Source organism: Camellia sinensis, chromosome 3, assembly GCF_055761805.1.
Source record: "Camellia sinensis isolate YWXY chromosome 3, ASM5576180v1, whole genome shotgun sequence".
In the NCBI taxonomy this organism is placed as follows: Eukaryota; Viridiplantae; Streptophyta; class Magnoliopsida; order Ericales; family Theaceae; genus Camellia; species Camellia sinensis.
Genome location: NC_138963.1, coordinates 187,289,047 through 187,310,716, shown reverse-complemented (window position 1 = coordinate 187,310,716; position 21,670 = coordinate 187,289,047). Strand labels below are relative to the sequence as shown.

The 21,670-nt window shown below is 43.7% G+C and overlaps 1 long non-coding RNA gene across 1 annotated transcript in view; it reads right to left on the bottom strand.

The window, feature by feature from the left end:
- Positions 1–18,405: 18,405 nt before the first annotated feature.
- The window catches only part of LOC145821220 (uncharacterized), an 88,201-nt gene continuing 84,936 nt past the window's right edge, over positions 18,406–21,670 (bottom strand). The window contains exons 2-4 of the long non-coding RNA XR_014363253.1: positions 19,290–19,417; positions 19,049–19,100; positions 18,406–18,934 (exon numbers count right to left, since the gene is read on the bottom strand). This is a non-coding gene — a long non-coding RNA (uncharacterized LOC145821220). The remainder of the gene's footprint in view (positions 18,935–19,048; positions 19,101–19,289; positions 19,418–21,670) is intronic.

Sequence of the window (21,670 nt, the reverse complement as noted above, 5' to 3'; positions counted from 1 at the left end):
AAATATAGAGAGAGAGTGTGTGTATAAGATGTACATGTATATAAGCTCTGGTTTTTATGTTAAAAAAAAACTCCAACCCCAACAATGGAAGAAGAAAGTTGTTTAAATAGGTAAAGGGAAATGATTTAAGCTTCTCAAAGAAGCTAAATGAAAGGGGCAAAGGGGGCAAAGGAGTCAAGGCTTCTTGGGGAAGCTAAGACAGCTGGCTAAGCTTCTTGAGGAAGCTTTGACAAAAGGGTTAAGCTTCCTTAAGAAGCTTTGACCAAAAAGGGGCAAAAAGGGCAAAACAGCCACTACATGCACGGGGAGGAGTGTTGGTGCATTCCAGCTGGCACAGCTGGCATGCACCAAGTCTGAAGGGTGCAAAAGAGTCACACCGGCCAGCAAAAAAAGGGTCACCGGCCAGAACAAAGTGTCGGTCGGCAAAATATAGTGCCAACTGACCATTGGTTTTAAGAAACCACTGCCGGTGGCACCAATAAACGGCCGGTGATGTGAGGGGACAGCCGGTGGGGTGTGGGAATGGCCAACAAGCCATTCCCTGCCTCTCAAGGCAAAAACACAAGTGTTTGGTGCAAAACCAGATACCGAAAAGTCGAGTCGAGAGATCCTGAGGCGAGGCACACAGCTGAGACCTCCGGGAACTCGAGACGAACACAAGCACGGATGATCACCGAGTGTTCCAACGGTGACGTCCAAGTCTTGAGGACGGTCAAAAAATGGGGTGTCTACAGTTGCCCCTCTTTGACAGAACTCGAAAGTCATAACAATGACAGGAGTGAATGTCAAAGCCCAGAGACGACCCATTTTTGACAAGGCCGAAGACTTAGACAGACATGCAAGACAAACAGGATATGTGCCCGAAGGCAGGGGCAAAATGTAAGACAATGCACAAAGCCGAACATAACTTATGATTATGCGAAGAAAGCTGTAACGAAGCATATCATGCGACAGTTTTAAGCTAGCATACACCAAACTACACTATAATGCAGAAAGGATGTAAGAGAATTACGTAATTCTCGATACGCCTCACTCGGAGTATACTACACCTGTCCGGTTCGTCGGGTTGTATCAGCCTTAAATGAACCGTATATACAATATCGTGCCTGCAAAGAAAAAAAACTTAACAGGTACAATATCGTTAGTATCATGCATATTAATGTACTTGAAATACGTGACAACGCAAAGCAAGTGGGAAGCATAACAATGTTGTGAAGGCACAGGCATGTAAGTGGAGCACGCGGTCTATGCAGGCAACGAAACTGATCATAAGCATGCGGTCTACGCAAGCAATGAAATTGGTTTCAAATGTGCGGTCTACGCAAGTAGAACATGCGGTCTGTGCAGGTAATGAATTTGAACACAGGAATGCGGTCTACGCAAGCAGAACATACGGTCTACGCAAGTAAAACATGCGGTCTACACAAGCAAAAACATGCGGTCTACGCAAGTAATGAAATTGATTACAAACATGTGGTCTACGCAAGTAGCGTAATTAATTATAAACGTGCGGTCTACGTAAGTAATGAATTTGAACATAAGAATGTGGTCCACGCAAGCAGAACATGCAGTCTACGCATGCAAAACATGTGGTCTACGCAAGCAAAAACATGCGGTCTATGCAAGCAAAACATGCGGTCTACGCAAGTAATGAAATTGATTACAAACATGCGGTCTACGCAAGTAACATAATTCATTATAAACATGCGGTCTACGCAAGCAAAACATGCGGTCTACGCAAGTAATGAAATTGATTACAAACATGCGGTCTACGCAAGTTACGTAATTAATTATAAACAAGCGGTCTACGTGTGTATGAGAAGAGTTGAATGTACACATGTAAGTAAAAACATATTATTCACGATGCTGGAATGTAAAGTACTGTAACACAGCATAATTGAAACGATTTGTGGAATCCACAAGACATGAAAAGGATACTGGAAGGGACGTTTTTCGTACATACCGAGCATCGCTCGTAGAAGTTGTGGCCTGAGGTCAACTCGAAGGTTCACGTTTCAAAAGTGTGCTTTTCCGTATTGTCTCGAGTGATGAAGGTGCCAAACCATGTAGTTGACCCGAACAAAGGTGCGGGAGGTGCGTTGACCGCCAGGGGAGTTTTACTGGTATCCATTCCGACACTTTGCTACCCTGCCATTCTATGCTTTACTTTCCTTTTTACTGGTAGTTTAAGCACATTGCACCGCCTCAGGCAGGTTTTATTCTTTCTCAAAAATTACATATTTTGCAAAACACGTGATGGGAATGAAATGACCATTTTGTTCAAAAGATGTTGCATTTGTAAATTTTCTATGCATCACATCGCAAGGTACCACACCACAATGTGAACGAAATTGAACCTGTTTCAAACATTGAGTACTTGCATCGTAATAATCAGGTAGTAAACCGACTTACAACTCGATAAGCAAAACAAAAGCATGATATAACCAATCAAGTGTGAGTACAACTTGATAAACAAATCAAAGACTTAAAGAGAGTGAAATACAACTCGATGAGCAAATGTACAATAACTCGATAAGCAGACAAGGTGTGACTCCACAAGAATCGATCATCGGGAGGAACTGAAGATGGTGGAGTTCCCCAATCCCTAGCATAAACAGCTCAGGGAACAAGGAGGAAGACCATCGGCCAGGGGTAGAGGCCATCGACTGCAATAAATGGCCATCGGCCAGAAGTTTGTTCGGTCGGCAAAAAGTGATGGCCGGTCGGCATAATATTTGGCCAGCCGGCTATGAATGAAGGAATCACCAGAATGTTGACACCTGTCCTCCACCCAACCTTATCTCCTACAAAAGACCTCAGCTTCGTAGTTTTTCTCAATTCCACACTGATTTGCTCTAATGGAAGAGTTTCTTGCTCAAAATCTCACAGCTTGGATTGCTGGCTTGGATGGCTCGGAAAAGTTGAATTTCCGGGGTATCGACACAAATGCACTATTCACTCTAGGTCGTACCCCGTTGCACCTTCCGTTTCTCCATGCCGCGGCGAGGTTTTCGAATCCGGTGACGCATGTCTTTAGCTTTGCTGGGCAAGAGATATGTCCTACCTTCGAAGATTTCCGAGCCTTAATGGAGTCCGAGCGCGACGAGGAACTCCTGCCCCAACTTAATTTTGGCCATGCCCAATCCTTAGGGCAAATGTGTGGACTTACTATGCGTGACGCTCGGTCTCTGATTTGTGACGGGATGCTGGATATTCCGAGTTTGATCGATCGGTTTTCTGACGCCGGTGATCGCAACAATCATCATTGGCAAGGCTTCCAGCGACACGCCCTCTGTTTGTGCATGCTATCTCATTTTCTATTTGTCTCAGGCTCCGGAGGGTCTAGTGTCCGGCTAACCGAGGTTGCCCAAGGCTTGAAGGAGGGCAAGAGCTGTATTGCCATGACTCTGGCTGAGACATTGATGGGCTTAGACGCCTTTTATCGTCGTGAGATGACCAGATTAGTAGGGAGTCCACTACTACTACAGGTAATGTTTCCCACCCAATTTCACATATGTATCGCTCACATCACTCGGCCCTCAGGCTCGATTTTTCTCACAAAACCCTATTCTCACTTTTCTCTCATCGTACATCTCTCTATTCTTTATTCTCTCATTTTTCATCCCTTCCCAGGTATGGTTGATGGACAAACTGCAGGTTGTGGACTCTTGCCCAACATATTCAGCTCGCGGCTACTTCTTCCAGCACCGTCTAGTCAATGCCCTTGATGAGGGATAGTGGTTCGCTTGGATATGCCGCTTGTCCGTAGACCGTATTGCTTGGCGGTGCCATTGGCTCAGCCTTCCGGCAATGGGCTACAACATGTCCCGGCAGACTGGGATTCAATTGATTGGTCTCACTCATTGTGTATTCTATTTCCCATTCCGGATTCGACGCTAATTTGGCCATGATCAGACCTGCCCGCTAGAGGGGATAGAGTATCCTGCTGCATTCCCAGCCCGAGGCGCACAGCTTGCTCGACAGGCCACCGCGTGGAGGACGAGAGAACTCCTGGCCCCCGCTCCTACTTTCAGTTGCACTTTGTCTGATGAGTGCTGGGATTGGGTCAATGAAGAGGCACATGAAGGGCTCAGCTTGGCATCAGAGGCCTCGACCAGATCTGGGAGGGGGCGCAGGAACACCTGACTTGACTATGCCCCAGATTTATTGCTTTATTAGTACTTCCAAGTTTTCTTTATGAATGTAATAAAAAGCAATTTCGATTGTATGCAAGAGCAGGAGAACTCTGTTTTGAAATCAATGAAATTGAAGGTTGTGGCACTGAAAATTTTCCGCTTTGGTCCAAAAAAATGGTCTTAGTTGTAAAAAGATTAATTTGAACAAAGTCAACTTTTATTAAAACTTTTCAGAATCATTTTCGATATGGATCAGAACTGGACACACCTGAGATCTGTCTCTGAGATGTACAACCATAGATCCCTGCAACTGGAAAGTTGCCCCTAGTCTGAAGAGTACCGCGGCACTGCGTGGCAACGGAAAGTTGCCCCTAGTCTGAATAGCACTGCACTGGAGATTCCAATGGATGCTGATAGACAAAGATGACTGAGATGATCGAATGGACAAAGTTGATCGGGGAAAAGTTTATGGCTGAACTTCAAGATGAAGTTGCCTACGTATCCCAAAGATGGGAATCAAGCCTCACGTAGTTCAGGCTTAGGTTCACTCGGGTATTTTCACTCTCCTTTTACGCTCTAACTTTTGCCAAGGTCGCCCTTCGCGGGTTTTCAACTTTGCGAGCTCAGTTTTTATATTTTCTAATTTTTTGTGCTCTAACTTTTGCCTAGGTTGCCCTTTCGGGTTTTCGGCCTAGCGAGCCTCTCAGGGGTAATATTTCTTCAACTTGTCCATGTTGATCGGTTGGGAAAATTCTAGGCCATCTAGATCCATTAGGACCACAGCTCCACCTGACCAGATAGCTTTGATGATGTAGGGACCAGTCCAATTGGGTCTGAACTTGCCCCTTGGGTCGTGGATGGGGGCTCGACTGTCCTTGAGCACCAAGTCTCCTTCCTTTAGATTCCTAGACTTAACTTTCTTGTTAAAAGCCCGGGCAATTCTGCGCTGATAGCCTTGAACATGGTACAGTGCTTTCAGTCTTCTCTCATCAAAAAGCATGAGCTCCTCAAATCTGCTCTGCTGCCAATCTGCTTCGGCTATTTGACACTCAGCCAATACTCTCAATGACGGAACCTCAATCTCGATAGGTAGAACGGCCTCCATCCCATAAACCAATGAATATGGAGTCGCTCTGGTAGAAGTTCTAATTGAAGTCCTGTAGCCCCACAGAGCAAACGGCTGCTTATCTGGCCAGTCCCGGTAGGTTTCCACCATCTTCTGCAGTATGTGTTTGATATTTTTGTTGGCAGCCTCGATCGCTCCGTTGGCTTGCGGCCGGTATGTGGATGACTTATGAAAAGCCACGTTGTATTTTTCCAACAAGTCAATCACCTCCTTCTTGAAGTGGGAACCGTTATCCGAAATAATCTCGTTTGGGACCCCGTAGCGGCAGATGATGTTGTTTCTGATAAACTTTGCAACGTGCGACGCCTTCAACACGGCATATGATTGGGCCTCGACCCACTTTGTAAAGTAATCTATTGCGACTAGGATGAACTCATGCCCATTCGATCCCTTCGGAGTGACAGCCCCGATCACATCAATTTCCCAAACTGAAAATGGCCATGGTGAAGTCATGTTATACAGGTTCGACGGCGGGATGTTCATGCGGTTTGCATGGATCTGACATTTGTGGCATCGTCGAACAAAACCAATACAATCCTCCTCCATGGTGGACCAGTAGTAACCCTGTTTGAGGATCTTCCGTGCTAGCATTACTCCGTTCATATGCGCACCGCATTCTCCTCCGTGGATGGCCTCCATCAGGCGCTTCGATTCTTCGGCTTCGACACACAGCTTGTGCATTCCCAGATGACCTCTCTTATACAGCTTACCCCCACAGATGATGAACTGAACGGCCATTCTTCTGATCGCCCTCTTATCTTTGGCATTCGCCCCTGGTGGATACGTCTCTTTCTCCAAGAAGTTCCAAATGTCGTAATACCAGAGGTTTTCGTCTTGAACTTCGTCTATGGCGGCGATTGATTCATACGCCGGCACAAACTTCTGATCAATAATAACTGGACGCATCCGGACTCCAGACGGGATGTCTATCATGGAAGATAGAGTTGCTAGCGAATCTGCGAACCTGTTGTTCTCTCTTACTAGATGAGTGAAAGTTAGCTTCTCAAATCGAGGAATTAACAAGTCCAAGATCTGGTGGTAAATTAACATTTTTTCTTCTTTGACTTTCTAGTCTCCTTTTGCCTGAGACACAACAAGGTTCGAATCCCCGATGACGTCTAACCGTCTTGCCCCTAGTTCCAAAGCTGCTTCTAAACCGGCAATACATGCCTCATATTCTGCTTTGTTGTTTGAGACTTTGAACCGGAGCTTGAAGGCTAGAGGGATACGAGAATTATCGGGTGCTATCAGCAACACTCCTATCCCATACCCGTATTGATTTGACGCTCTGTCAAAGTACATCATCCAATATTCGTCGTCGATGTGCAAAATGGCTTCATCTGGGAATAAGTACTCAACTGCTTCACCTCCTTCGACTGGATGATCGGCTAAGAATTCTGCTACTGCTCTTCCCTTGACTGACTTGCGTGTTACATATTTCAGATCGAATTCAGAGAGCAACAGCAGCCAACGAGCTAGCCTACCCGTAAGTGCCGGTTTCTCGAAAAGATATTTGATGGGATCGAGTCGTGAAACCAACAATACGGAATGAGCTAACAGGTAGTGCCGCAGCTTTTTGGTAGCCCATACTAAGGCCAAGCAGGCCTTCTCCAACAGTGTGTAGCAAGTCTCATACTCTAGCATTTTCTTGCTCAGATAGTAGATGGCTCTCTCCACTTTGTCCTCTGATTCTTGCGCAAGCATGCAACCCATCGTGGTCTCAGTCACTGAAAGATACAATATCAACGGTCTCCTCTGCTCTGGCGGCGACAACACGGGCGGGTTTTGTAAATATTCTTTGATTTGTTCAAAAGCAGCTTGGCATCGGCCGTCCCATTGGAATTTCCTTCCTTTCTTTAGGAGACCAAAAAGTGGTTCACAAGTCAAGGTTAATTTTGAGATAAGCCGTCTTATGAATTACACTTGACCCAGAAAGCCTCGCACCTCCTTTTCAGTCCTTGGTGGTGGCATTTCTAAGATGGCCTTGATTTTGGAAGGGTCGACTTCGATGCCCTTTTGTGTAATCAAAAACCCTAGCATTTTTCCTGCCGTTACACCGAACGTACACTTCTGAGGATTCAGTCGCAACCGGAATTCTCTGATCCTTTGAAAGAACTTTTGGAAGGTGGTGTAGTGGCCCTCTCTTTCTTTGGACTTGACAATCATATCGTTCACGTACACCTCCACCTCTTTGTGGATCATGTCATGCAATATCGTGGTCGCGGCCCGTTGATATGTAGCTTCGGCATTCTTTAACCCAAACGGCATCACTCTGTAACAGTATGTCCCCCACGGGGTGGTGAAAGCAGTCTTCTCCCGGTCTTCGGGGGCCATCACTATCTGATTGTAGCCTGAGAAACCATCCATAAACGAGAGCAAAGCATGCCCCGCTGTAAAATCCACCAACTCATCAATACGTGGCAAGGAAAAGTCGTCCTTCGGACTAGCTCTGTTCAAATCCCTGAAATCCACGCATACTCGAATCTTGCCATCCTTCTTCGGCACTGGAACAATGTTGGCCAACCAAGTCGGGTATTCGAATACTAACAGGAAGCCTGCGTCGATTTGCTTGGTGACCTCTTCCTTAATTTTGAGAGCCTAGTCCGGGCGGATCCGCCTGAGTTTCTGTTTGACAGGTCGGGCCTCGGGGTCAAGAGGGATCAGGTGCTGTACAATCTCAGGATCGATTCCAGGCATGTCTTCGTAGGACCACGCGAAAACGTCTTTGAAATCTTTTAATAAAGCGACTAAGCGCTCGCGTTCCTCCGAAGATAACGTGGACCCGATCTGGACCAGCTGCGGGTCCTTCTCAGTACCGACGTTCACAGTAGTGATTTCATCCATTAAGGGCTTAACAAATCTTTCCTGCTCTTGATCAATTAATCGTTGCAAAACCGGAGGAATTTCTTCCTCGTCGTTTTCATCAAAATTTTGAAAATCCTGATTTAAGCAATAAATCAAAGGCACAGAAAAATACTCAAAAACCACATCCACATCGTTCTCATTAAATACTTCCAAGCCGTCCGATTCTTCTGTGACAACAGACTCAAAAGAGAAAGAAAAAGACGACCTAGACAGGACTGTGGCATCCGGGTTATCACCCCCAGGAATACCGGACTCAGACTCAGTCGAGCTGGAACCTGATTCCGACTCATAAGACTCGGTGGAATCAGATTCCGGCTCACTACCTGACCCGGTGCTGCTTGATAAAAATCCCTCTTCGTATTGCCAAACGAGAGAGGGTGCGATGGATGCATCCAAAATAGTTGATGGTAGGCCCGCAGCCGTTTCATTCCCGATCATGCATACCAAGAAGTTATCCCCCAAGCACTTCTGTTCGATCGGAGGATCTGAAAGTAGACATGCCAGCGCTACCCCCATTTCATTTTCAGCGTCCTCAGACTGCGCTTCCTTACTCTGCTTAACCTCAGCTGATAGATCTGTCTGCCCTTCGGCAACGTCATCCTCAGGTAGCTGCAGGTCAAAGAAAATCTCAAACCCCGGCACGCGCTTCCTCTCCGCATTCAGCCACGGCTCTAGGAAGCCACAGAATGGAAAGTCCTCCCCCTCCCGGACGAAACGTCCGTTTAGGGTACCTTGGATGGGCCTATGCATCAACTCAAAAGGCTTTCCAGCCTGCTTTGCTCTGGCTCTTCCAGCCATTTCCTTTCCCTTCCTTATCCAATCCTCTTTGGTGGGTAGATAACCCAAGCCAAAGGTATGTGGGTTATGTGGCACTTCGGCTAATGCTGCGACGCCCTTCCGGCCGCTCTTTTCCAATCCCATCCCAGGGATAAGTTGAAGCTTGTTCATGAGGTATACCGCTTGGGCACTGACATATACCCCCTCGTTAGCGGCCAAGATGTCCTGTACAACCCAAGCCTCAACAAAGGTGAAACCTGACATAAACACGTCCTTCATGCCGTGCTCAATTTCCAAAACTAGCGTAGATACTTCCGACGGTGGATGGATCGATGAATTCCCAAAAACAATGGTTATTTCCTTTCCATAGGGGTATTTCACCATTTGATGCAAGGTAGAAGAGACTGCCTTGACTTGATGCAGCCACGGCCGCCCCAAAAGCAGGTTGAAAGTTGCAGGAACCTCCAAGACATGGAAATCTATCTCATGCTGTCCCGGCCCAACCTTTGTTTGAATCTTAACTGTTCCCATTACTTCCCGGCTTGTGTTGTCATACGCTCGAATCACCTGGGCTGTTGGCACAAAGTCCGCGATTTTCAAACCGATCGTATAGGCTGTCCTTGCCGGGCAGACGTTGATGGCGGACCCTGTGTCGACAAGGACCACCGGTATCCATTTATTCCTACACTCCACAGAGATGTAGAGTGGCTTGTTATGGTTTGCCCCCTCGGGTGGTAATTCCTTGTCGGAAAATGTTAGCATCGGGGTGGCTCCTCCCGAAAAAACCAATCCGACCAACTGCTCCGGCGTAGTCTCTATTGAGAGTTTGGCCTTGTCCATGGCTGAAAGGACAGCCTGTCTATGTACTCGAGAAGCCATAAGCAGCCCCCAGATGGAGATGTCTGCTTGTATCTTTTTCAATTGCCTCAATACGGCCTCATCCTCGAGTTGCATTTCTTTTTCCTTCTCTGCCTCCCTATCTTTTCCAGATGCCTCTGGTTGATCCAGGTGTGGAGGCTTGAAATACCGTCCACTCCTAGTCTTGTGATCGACTTCGCTGATATACCAGGTATCATCTGGTTGGTTACTCCCCCAATCTTCGTCTGTGTGGGCAAGACATAGATCATCGTCGTCCCACCACATTCCATCTGCAGCTGACAGGCACCTGTCTGGCTCTGGCATGACTGTCCTCATACTCGCAGTACCTTCTATCCCTATGCCCGCGGCATTCTCCATTTCTATGCTCACAGCAATCTCAGTCCTCACATGGGCTTTTGCCTTCCTGATTCTGTCGGAATCTTTAAATCTCTCCTGTTCCGACTGTGTCAATGCAGTCGTCTGTTCAATAGTCCCCGTACTCGAAATGCTCCAATCCCGAGCGAAATTCTTGACACCGGCGCCCTCCGGCGATGCATTCTGTTCTTCAACTCTTCCGGCTGTCACTGACATTCTTGCCCCTGCCGGGCTTTGTTGTGGCTGAAACTCTTCTACCACATCTGGTTGATCGTCCAACCATCCCGTAGCCTCTGTTGATTCCTCATAATCGAACCAGTTGACGGCTGAGTCCTCTGGATCTTGGTTACTGTAAAACTGGAGCTTGGCAAGGTCCTTTTCCACAGCCGTTAAATCATCCATTCCCTGTCCCAGACCATCCCCCTGGATTACACACAGCTCCCCCTCTGTTGGTAGTTCCATATCTGGCCTATCCTGGCCTATCGACAAAATGTAGTCACCTGGACTATAAGCTTTCTCAACACTACTCCCAGATTCCGCAGACTCTGGCTCAACAATCCCCTTCTCCTTTGGAATCTTCTCTCTCCTGTCCTCGACAGTCATCACCGCTGGCTTAGGTTGGGTTATGGAGGTGTCCATCATGCACAAATCGGTGCAATCGGGAAGGAACACTTCTGGCTTAGGCAGGTGGGAAGGAGAGATATAGATGCTAGGATCGTAAGGCATGACCCCAGTTTGGATGAAGTTGACTCTTTTGGGTGGTGGAGCTTGGTTATGTGTGGGGAGAGGGTTTGTAGTAACGTTGGGTTTCTCGGGAGGCAAAATCACCCCGTTATCGATGAGATCTTGAATCTCATGACGTAAACGGAAGCACAGATCGGTGTCATGACCGTGCTGTTGGTGAAATGCACAATATTTGGCTGGGTTGTGGGTAGCGGGGAGTCTTTCTGGTAAGGGCCGCGGCTCTAGGGGCTTCAGATGCCCTTTTCTGATTAAAACCCCCAAAGCTTTGGACAGGGGCATATAAAGCAAAGCGAAGATTCTAGTGTTTTTGGGTGGGTATTTGGCTGTTTGTGGGTTGCTTCCGGATGCACCAGAGAATGGTGCGGCCGCCATAATTCTTGGGGGAGGGTTGGTGGTGACCATACTCACATCGGAGGTCCTGGTAGTTGTAGCGCCACTCGGGCCTGTATTAGTGTTGCGATTGAAAGTTCTGCGGGGTTGCTCTTGGTCATTATCAATTAAGCCTTGCTTCAGTGCATCTTCAATCTGTACCCCCATTTCATGTAAATCGGAAAAGGTAGGGAAGGGGAGTACGATCATCTTCTGCATTAACTTGGGCTGAAGATTGCGTACAATCATTCGAATCTGATCTTTGTCCGTGGGCCTTAAGGTCATCATCGAAGCCTTAGCCCTCCATCTGGTCACGAATTCTGAGAAGCTCTCTTTGGGTTCTTGCCTCGTTGTCTCGAGATCTCGGGTCGTAATCTCGATTTGTGTATTGTATGAGTACTGCAAGATGAAGGCCTCAGCCATTTCGTCCCAGCTTCTCTTGACGTCATCCTCTAATTTGGCATACCATATGGCCGCTACACCTGACAGGGTCCGGCCAAATAGAGACAGCTTCTGTAGTCTAGTGAGGCCTATTGGCCTTAGGATATCTGAAAACAACCTCAGGTGCACCATGGGGTCCCTGGACCCATCAAATCGATCAATGTGCGGCATTTTGAATCTGTCAGGCAGCGTCACAGCTGTGTCAATGTATCCATCTTCGATGTCAGGGATGGTCTTGACTCTCTGGGACTTCTTAAACATCTTTTCCAACTTGCTTAGTTTTAAGGCTGTGGGGTCCACTTCGAACTCAAAAGGAGAGTCCGGTATATTGACAAGCGTGGGCACCTTGGATAGTTGTGGTGGAATCGGGGGCGGGGCTGGCCCCGCTGGGAGGTCTGTATTCTCTTGGACATTCCGGACATTCGGTGTTTCTTCGGGTATCGGAACCCTTAGTGGGGGAGGGACTTGCTGTGAAGCAAATGCTCCGGTTTGCTGCTGTAACCTCACGATTAACTCTGCTTGTTCATTCATAACCGTGGCCTGCTGTTTGGCGAACTCTGCCTGTCGGACAGCATCCTGCTGCATCATTTTCATGCTTTCTTGGAGTTGGCGTACCATCTCCTCTAAACTAGCCATACTGTTCTGTTCTAACTGAATTACCGGTATATGTTCCCTCTCTGTGGGTGAAACAGAACCCTGATCCCTATTGTACTCGGGTGGGGTAGACAAAGCCCTCTCTACTGACTGTGGAACTGATATCCTCTGCCTAACTGCCCTCCGTCTAGTAACCAGGGGTAGAGAGTGGTACACTGGTTGTCCGTCTACCAGATCCTCAGATCGATGGAGCCGACGACCTCTAATCCAGAGTGCTTGGGGAATATCTACTCGGTCAGAAGCAATTGTGCTTGACTACCTAGTAAAAAGATAAATAAAGCAAATAAATGAACGGGCAATTGGACGATGTAACAACGTAAAATAAACACACACAACGCACAGTTGGGTATTTATAACACACAGTTGGTAAGCCGAACACACTGTTCCTCGATATTGATCACTGTTCCCCAGAATTACTGTTCCCAAAACTGAACTTGATACCCGCAGATAACTGATTTCTTAACAACACTGATATTGGTGCCCTTGGGCCTGATACTCAAACTTGCAAACTGATATGTATGTTCCTGTAGAGATACACTTTAAAGCACATAGCAGATAAGTGAGAGCCAAAACACCCCTATGTTGGGGTAGGGTTTCCTGTCCTATTTTGTCAGGAGCTAAGGTTTTACTATGTACGCAGCAGTTTTCAAACAGCCTAACATCGGGTAAGCAACCTGTCCTAATTTGGAATGGTCACTATGAATTTCGATATGCACTAGGTCGAATGGTCGAAAGGGTGCCCCGGTGAAACCGGGGATTGCGTTCCCATACTGTCAGAGCCCACAACCGGTCAGCCTTATGGCATGCTTTGACAAAGTCAAGCCTCCGGCAAACCGTTCAGGAATGGCAGATGGCAAATACGGTGTTTTAGGCGCACCAATGCACATGCAATGCAAAGAGACACATAAATGAAATCAAAACAGGATATCACGAGTTCGAGTCAAGCTCTCTAAGTTCCCAGCAGAGTCGCCAGAAACTGTAGACGTCCCCGAACGCCCCGGGAGGACGAGTCCCCCTCGTTCTGTTCATATTGGGTTCACTACAGTTCGGACTCTCAAATTGTCACGGTTCTAAATCTGAACTAAAGAGTCCAAATCCGGCAAATTGTTTTGAGAAACAGATTTTTAGAAAAGAAGTGTCAAACATGGACTGCTTTGCCAGATACAGAGTCGACGCCTAAATATTTTTTATGGGGGGATTTAGGAAACCCTGACTCGGTGCCAAAGGCCATGTGTCCGTCATCACCAAAGTTGCCTCGGCTCGAGAGCTTGGGTACGATTGGGGAAGGTCAGCTATGAGCACCCCCTCTCGCCCGATCCGAAGATCGGCCTCTACTAACCATGATATCCAGTTTTGAAAACGTTATGTGTTCTTATTCCATTTATTAGCCTAGAAGTATAGACCAAATCACCTAAATTGGAACAAAACATTGCATGTTCATTTTGAAGATGGTTTGCTACTCACAAGTAGGCTAAAATGCAGGTTTTGCCACCCTCGAGTGGGCTTTTAGAAAAGATAGTTTTGCCACTATCTAGTGGGTTTAAAACTCACAGTTTTAATGCATTATTCCAATTTAGGTAATTCAACCTCCATCCACAGGCATTCAAGCAGTTATATCACATAAGCAGCTAGCCTCATGGTAATCATGCTATTGTGGCAACACTCACACGCATGCGGTATGCTAAAGCATAAATGCTTACCTAGGACTCCGAGCCAAAACAAAAGCTAGTTAGTAATCAATGCATGATCCTAGCTCATGTTAAGATGGCTAATGCAACACATACAAGATGCAACTACAATAGGCTCGGCTATTCTAAGATGGCATATGATGATGCTACAACTAACATGTATTCAACTTTGGAATTGAAATACAAATGCAGTTAGTATGATGCGCCGAGCCCGGTGCATGCAAGACAAATGTATGAATGCACGTATGCATAGCATAAGGTATGCTAATTCAAATATGCCCTAGTCTACCATCATAAGCGGGTAAATAAAAAGGAAGAAAGACGTGGGGTTAGAAGACATACACACACTCACGCACACTTATTACACAATTGCCCTCGCTCGGAGGGTCCAAAAGAATAATACAATCCGAATAATGAATTACCTATCCTAGCTAATTAATTATTACAGACCCTCTAATTTAACAAATTAAATGCAGAATAGAGATGGCCGCAGCCCTGCCTCGGGATACGCGAAAGATGCATGCTCGATCCATTTTGCCCGGAAACCCGTACCATGCCACTGCTGCCTCTGTTAATGCTGCCCTGCTTCTCTGAAAATTGCCAAAGTCTTAGAATATGTTCTCTGCACACTGTAGAACACCATCGGCTAAGGGAAATAACCACCGGCCATGGGAAATTTCCATCGGCTGCTTTCAAGTCTATCGGCCACATATTCTTTGCTGGTCGGCACTAAACACTGCCGATCGGCCACAAATTCCTACTGGGACCTGCAGTTGACAGCAGCAGAGGGCAAAGCAGTACATGGCATGGAATTTTGAGCAAATGTGAGCTTGGTCACACTCCCAATCATGCAAGAGACTCAAGGAAGCGTGACCCTCGACCTTCGGGCCATCAATTGTGCATTTTTGATGCATGATGGCCTAAGAGGCCGAGGTTGCAATCCAATGTAAAATGCATGCAAACAAAACACATGAATACCAACACTCTATCATGTTGGAGTCAAGGGGATTGGCGACCGAGGGTTGAGGCGTGTTTTGTCACTTGAAGTACAAACACTCCTCAATCCCCATGCCCGGTTTGACACCCCAAACCAAGCAATGCAATGCATATATACAAACTTGGCTCAAATGCACAACATGAGGTTAAAATGCAAAACATGCCAAATGTAATGCAACCTAAACATGCAAACTAAGTTTGTGCATTCTAAATGTGCCAAGTATGGTACAATGTATATGAGATGCAACTAGATAAATGCCATGCCAACATGCAAGTATGATACAATGTAAGCATGAGGACCAAAACAATGCAACGTGAGCATGCAATGGTGGTGCTAAACCATGAAGGGCAGACCTCAGTCCATCCCAAAACAGTGACCAAAAAGTGTCCAAAATGGTGAACAAGCACTCACGCCAACATGCAAGCCAAAGGGGCCCAAAGCTAAGGCACAAACAAGGGGCATTCTACTACAACCATCATGACCACTCATGGCATGGACTAAGCGACCAAAAACAGATGTTCAATGCAGCAAAATACACCCAAAAACCCGCTAATATAGCAACCTCAAAATGTCTTAAACATACAAGCATGCACAATGCCCATTTCAAGGCACAAAACTACAACACCTTAAAGCATGGGAAGGGACACAAATGACAATATAAGACCACCTTACATGGGCTGAAATATGATCTTAAATAATGCCAAATCATGAGGATAGTCTAAGTTAAGCATGCTAGAAGCCAAAATACTCAAGGCCTACAAGCCAAAATGCAAAGCAACTACATCAAGCATGTCAAACATGACCAAAACAGTGGCCAACAGACCTTAAGCATGACAAATCATGACCGAAAGCTTCAACAAGCTAAGCTAAATCATGCAAGCATGGAAGCCTAAATACAAGATGCATTTCTATGCAAAAGGGAGGGATACAAAACAAGGGTGTTATGCATGCAAAAGACCACAAACCCGACCAAAGATAGAAATATATTATGATCAAAAGACACCTAAAAACCTCTGAAATAGGGCCAAAATCAGTCATGCATGCATGTTGCCCTTTAAGCCAAAAACAAGGATAAAAGAGAGACAAAGGGGAGAGGGGTGTCCCTCCCCTATGCAAGACCTCAAACCATCTTCTTCACCACTGAAAATCCACTGGATTTCAGTGGTGAAAAGAGCAATACAACAAAGTCAACAAGGCTTAAAGAAAAGGCACCAAAAGAGGCCTAAGAGGGGGAGTTCGACCCCTAATGCCAAAATGACCTCAATGAGATGTCTTAAGCAGGAAAATATAAGACTTTTTTATGTTATACTCAAAGCTTGAATCAATATGCAAGACAGGTCAAAAGCCAATGCAAGATTGGGGAAACTAAAGTGAAAATCTTACCTTTGAAGAACACTTCAAGAACAGTTAGTCCAGCCACACTCTTCTGAGCAAAATCAGTCTAAAATCTCAAAAAACAACCCTCAATGCCTCTCAATCTCGGAGTAAGGTGTAATGGTGTGTGTATTAGTGCAAAAGTAAGGTCAAAATGCACTTTTAGGCCAAGAAAACACACACAAGGGAGGAGAGAGAGGGAAATATAGAGAGAGAGTGTGTGTATAAGATGTATATGTATATAAGCTCTGGTTTTTATGTTCAAAAAAAACTCCAACCCCAATAATGGAAGAAGAGAGGTGTTTAAATAGGCAAAGGGAAATGATTTAAGCTTCTCAAAGAAGCTAAATGAAAGGGGCAAAGGGGGCAAAGGAGTCAAGGCTTTTTGGGGAAGCTAAGACAGCTGGCCAAGCTTCTTGAGGAAGCTTTGACCAAAAAGGGGCAAAAGGGGCAAAACAGCCACTACATGCACGGGGAGGAGTGTTGGTGCATTCCAGCTGGCACAGCTGGCATGCACCAAGTCTGAAGGGTGCAAAAGAGTCACACCGGCTAGCAAAAAAAGGGTCACCGGCCAGAACAAAGTGCCGGTTGGCAAAATATAGTGTCGACCGGCCATTGGTTTTAAGAAACCACTGCCGGTGACGTGAGGGGACAGCCGGTGGGGTGTGGGGATGGCCAACAAGCCATTCCCTGCCTCTCACGGCGAAAGCACAAGTGTTTGGTGCAAAACCAGACACTGAAAAGTCGAGTCGAGAGATCCTGAGGCGAGGCGCGCAGCCGAGACCTCCGGGAACTTGAGACGAACACAAGCACGGATGATCACTGAGTATTCCAACGGTGACGTCCAAGTCTTGAGGACGGTCAAAAAATGGGGTGTCTACACATGCCATAATGTGCCGTTAAAAACCCTTTAAAGCAGATCATGCATGTCATGTTTAATTTTTTTTTACAACTACTTTTGCACGTCATTAATTTAAAGTACAAACAACGACTAGACATTCATTACTAGTCGTTAAATATTTAATGCAATGACTTCTTTTGCCTGCCGTAAATAGTCCAAATTTCATAACTTTTTTTACATGCCGTAAAATTTGTATATATATATATTCCGTAGGTTCTATTTCATTTGTTCTACAATCTAAACAAAATTACAAACAAGATTCACAAGCATATATATAAGTATCAATTAACTACCAAAATATTGTTTCAAACATTTGAAAAAAAAAAATATTCATAAGTTCTGAATATCCAAAAACTTTACATTCCAAAACCATCCAAAAATCATATTTCTAGACATCAAAAACTATTCTCAAGTTCAAAAACATCTAAAATGTTCTAAATTATCCGGGAAAAAAAACTATCCTTAAGTTCTAAACCAAACAAAATTTACTTAAATATCTTTTTGTGAGTGCACCATCATGGGTTGATTTAATTGCATCAACACTCGGGCTGTGACCTCCATATCTTTGTATTAGAAAATTTCTAGCAGCTTGGATTTTGTCTTCAGAAGTTTCCATTCTTAGAGCAACCAAGCTTGAAACATCAATAGAAAGAGCATATATTGGACCATAAGCATGGATAAAGTACTGGTTCCCAACATCAGCAAAAAGAGCATAAATTAGACCGAAAATAGATACATTTAGTTTTCAATGTATATAATAATCCCATATACATCACCTTGTGCACACTACGTCTTAGTCAAAACTTAACTATTTCTTAGGCTGAACCGAAGTAAGTGTAGGACTCTATACATCTAACATAAGCCATGCCATATGATGCAAATGAGTAATAATTCAAAATGCTTGTAATCTTGAATCACAATGTATAATTTCACTCAAAGTTATATCATGAACACATATGGTAATACATGAACGCATTACGCAACAGAACAACAACAGGTCTATGAATTTTTGGATATTATCCCCTTGGAATTAATTCTTGAAATTTTTATCCAATAATGAAGACTCATGGTAGAACATCATACTAAAATTTCATGAATTCTTATGTCATAAACTATTTTTAAAAATTCAAAATAGTAAGCTGAAAATAAAATTTTGCATAACAGTCAAGCTTACAGCAGCTTAGTGCTTGATTTTTATATTTCCTGGATATCAATTTCAACATTAACTATTATCTACCTGCCACTAATTTATGAGTTACTTGGGTTCTTAATCCATAATTCTAGCACTGAGTGACATTGGTCCCTTTAGGTATCAATGCTAATAATAAGACATGTTGTCTTCACTTTAGAACACCATTTCACCACTTAAAAAAATAGCAACAAGTCATATGATGCTTCCAGCAACTAAGTTCTCCAAAAGCATACTATGTTTTCCAAAAGCTATCAGACATCGCACATTTATAACAAGTGCAATATCAAGTTCTCATTTTTGTTTCACATTACTATAATAATCTATATTCCAATTACCATTATGCCAGAAAGAGGAAGAAAATTTACCTGGAGTCCCTTCACAGTTAGGTAATCACCTTCAAGCATAAAATGGTGGGACATCCTTTCTTGTGGATACATCTAATTAATATCAAGATTTGAAAACACAAAAACAATCTAAAAGGAATAAGAACTAGATACAAACCAAATTAGAAGTAATAAATAAACTAGTGAAACATTTTAGAGCTCTTATACCTTTATGACAAGATCAAAGTAACCAACAAGTTCACCCTGACTATCCTTTCCTCTGTTCGAGAAAAAAATGAAGTTAAGAATAATAAACTCATATATTTTACCTTCAGCAAACGAAGATAACAAACAAACAAAATGGGAAAAAAAAAATTTGTTATCCAACCAAAGTAAGCAAAGAAATCTTTTACTAAATTCATTCACAATTATTACAAGGTTATAGTTAATTTCACATAAAAGAACTAACCCAACACACTCTTCTTGTTGAATGAAAGAAGCTTCCAAAAAAATGGTTAAGTGTAGATTTGCCAGATTTGAAGTGTAGATCCAACTTCATTCTCTTCTTTTAATCCCGAGTTTGCCCCTTCATAATTACTGGTACATGAGCACAAGAACATTACCAAAACCTTACAAATTGTCATACTTAATTTTATAAATAACTACATGTCGACACCCTTTTTATGCAATTTATCAAACATGCAGAGCAAATTTTAAAATTACCCAAACTATGTATTTTGTAAATGACCATCTTCTTTAACAAAGGAAAACATATTGCTAGAGAACCCATAAGTAAAGACCAACTAAACAAAAAACATCAAATTTTAGAGTTTTTTTATTTTTTGTGAATAGAAGCAAACCTCAAAAAATTGAGTTCAAAAATCTAGGGATGAAAATGTAATAAAACCCCACCAATATGGATCTCGAAATGAAACTGAGGATCAAGAGGACATAATACCAACACACCTGTAAATAAAGAGCGCAACAATCGGTCATGAGTTATGTCCAGAAGCTACTACTTATTTGAATTAGGTGGCACAACAATAGGTCATGAGTTAAGCCCAAAAACTACTACTTATTTGAATTAGGTCAACATGCTTACAACACTAGAGGTTACAATTATTTAAATTTTAAAAAAAATATAGTTGGAATTTGCAAGTACATATAAATTAGTTACCTATTTTGCTTAGCCATATATTCCATGACTAGAATTAAGTGTGCAAAAATATCGAGATGATTGGTTTCGAAAGTAATTAACTAAGTGCTTCAAGATTGATGGAACTCTTCCTTATGACAATAGATAATAAAGTTTTTTTTGAACAAATGATTGATAATAAATTGAAAAACACTATTGCACTCATTAGCATACATGATTGATGAGAGGAAGTAACTAAAGCCTTCAACAACAACAACAACAACAAAAAACTTAAGCCAAGGTGGTTATGGTAATCCCAATTGCTACTCTATACAACAATTTAGACATATAATAATGAATATGAACACATATGGAAAATTGGTATAATCCAATTCCCTTAATCATCCTTTAGTTGTATTAAATCATCATTGATCTTTGGTGTAGACCCCCCATTTTCACTGCCCTTAAGACTTGGGCGCCACTGATTGATCACTCGATGATGAAAGTTATGTTGTACAAATGTTCGATTTCTTCAGCAAGAAGAGCTTCTAAATCCCAACCTTACACCCCATTTTGGACCAAAACTGTTTTTGACCAAAACTATTTTAGACCTTAAAACCCTCTCTTTCAAAATATTTTTGAAAATGTTTCTACGATGTTCCAAGGCTCGCATTTCGTTAAATGTTGCACTTTTCGGTAAATTGAGCAAGGACAAAGTGGAAATAAATGGAAGAGAGGTGAACTCTTTAAAAAATATTTAAAACATCTTATTTATAGGTTTGGAGTTGGAGAAAATAGGAGGGGAGGGAAGAAAACTAGTTAGGGAAACGGTTGAGCATGAAACCGTTAAGAGAGAACTGAGCAGCCTTCACTAAATCAGGCCTATCTCTTTGTACACTTAGAATTTAGTTGTGAGGCCACCAACATTGGAAATTGGACTTCCGGGGCTTCAATTTAGACTTAATAATTGCCTAAAGCCGAGTCTGGATGAGGGAGATATGGCCGTTTGAAGTTAGGCATCAATCCAATTAAGATGGAAATGAGCAACCTTCACTAAAATATGAATATCTCTTTTCACACTTAGAATTTAGATTTGAGGCTGCCTCTATTGGAAACTAGACTTTCGGAGCTTCAATTTAGACTCAAGAATGACCCAAAATCGAGTCCGAATGAGGGAGATATTCCCATTTAAAGTCGGGCCTAGAAGTAGATTTTTCTATGGCTGGCAGCCACCATTTGTGGACGGCAGGCCACCATTTCTGGCCTGCCGGCCACTAGTGTAAAACCCAGATATTTTTGCCAGTTATTTCTACAAAGCTCCAGTTGTCCCTTTTTTGATATTTTCGACCGAGGCTCATCTGTTTCTATATATAGATGACCTTCCCTCATTGTTTTAAGGTTAGAAACATTTAGGAGTGAGGAAATAATTCTCAAAAATTCCTCTCTTTACAATTCTTTCTCTCTCTTGCAACTTGCATAGTCTTTACCCAAACACTCTAAACCAAACCTACAGAGCTTCTTGCTGAGGTGATTTGAGCTTGAATTTGAGCTATTGAAACACTTGAAAGTGTGAAATTGGTGGTTTGTGACTTAAGGGTTCATTCATCTTCAAGAGGTATACCTTCTCTTGCTTTTGTACCATCTTTACACCACTTGTTTTCCATCTTTTCTACTGATTTTTTGGCTGTAAAAACTCTGTATTTTTGGGCTGAAAC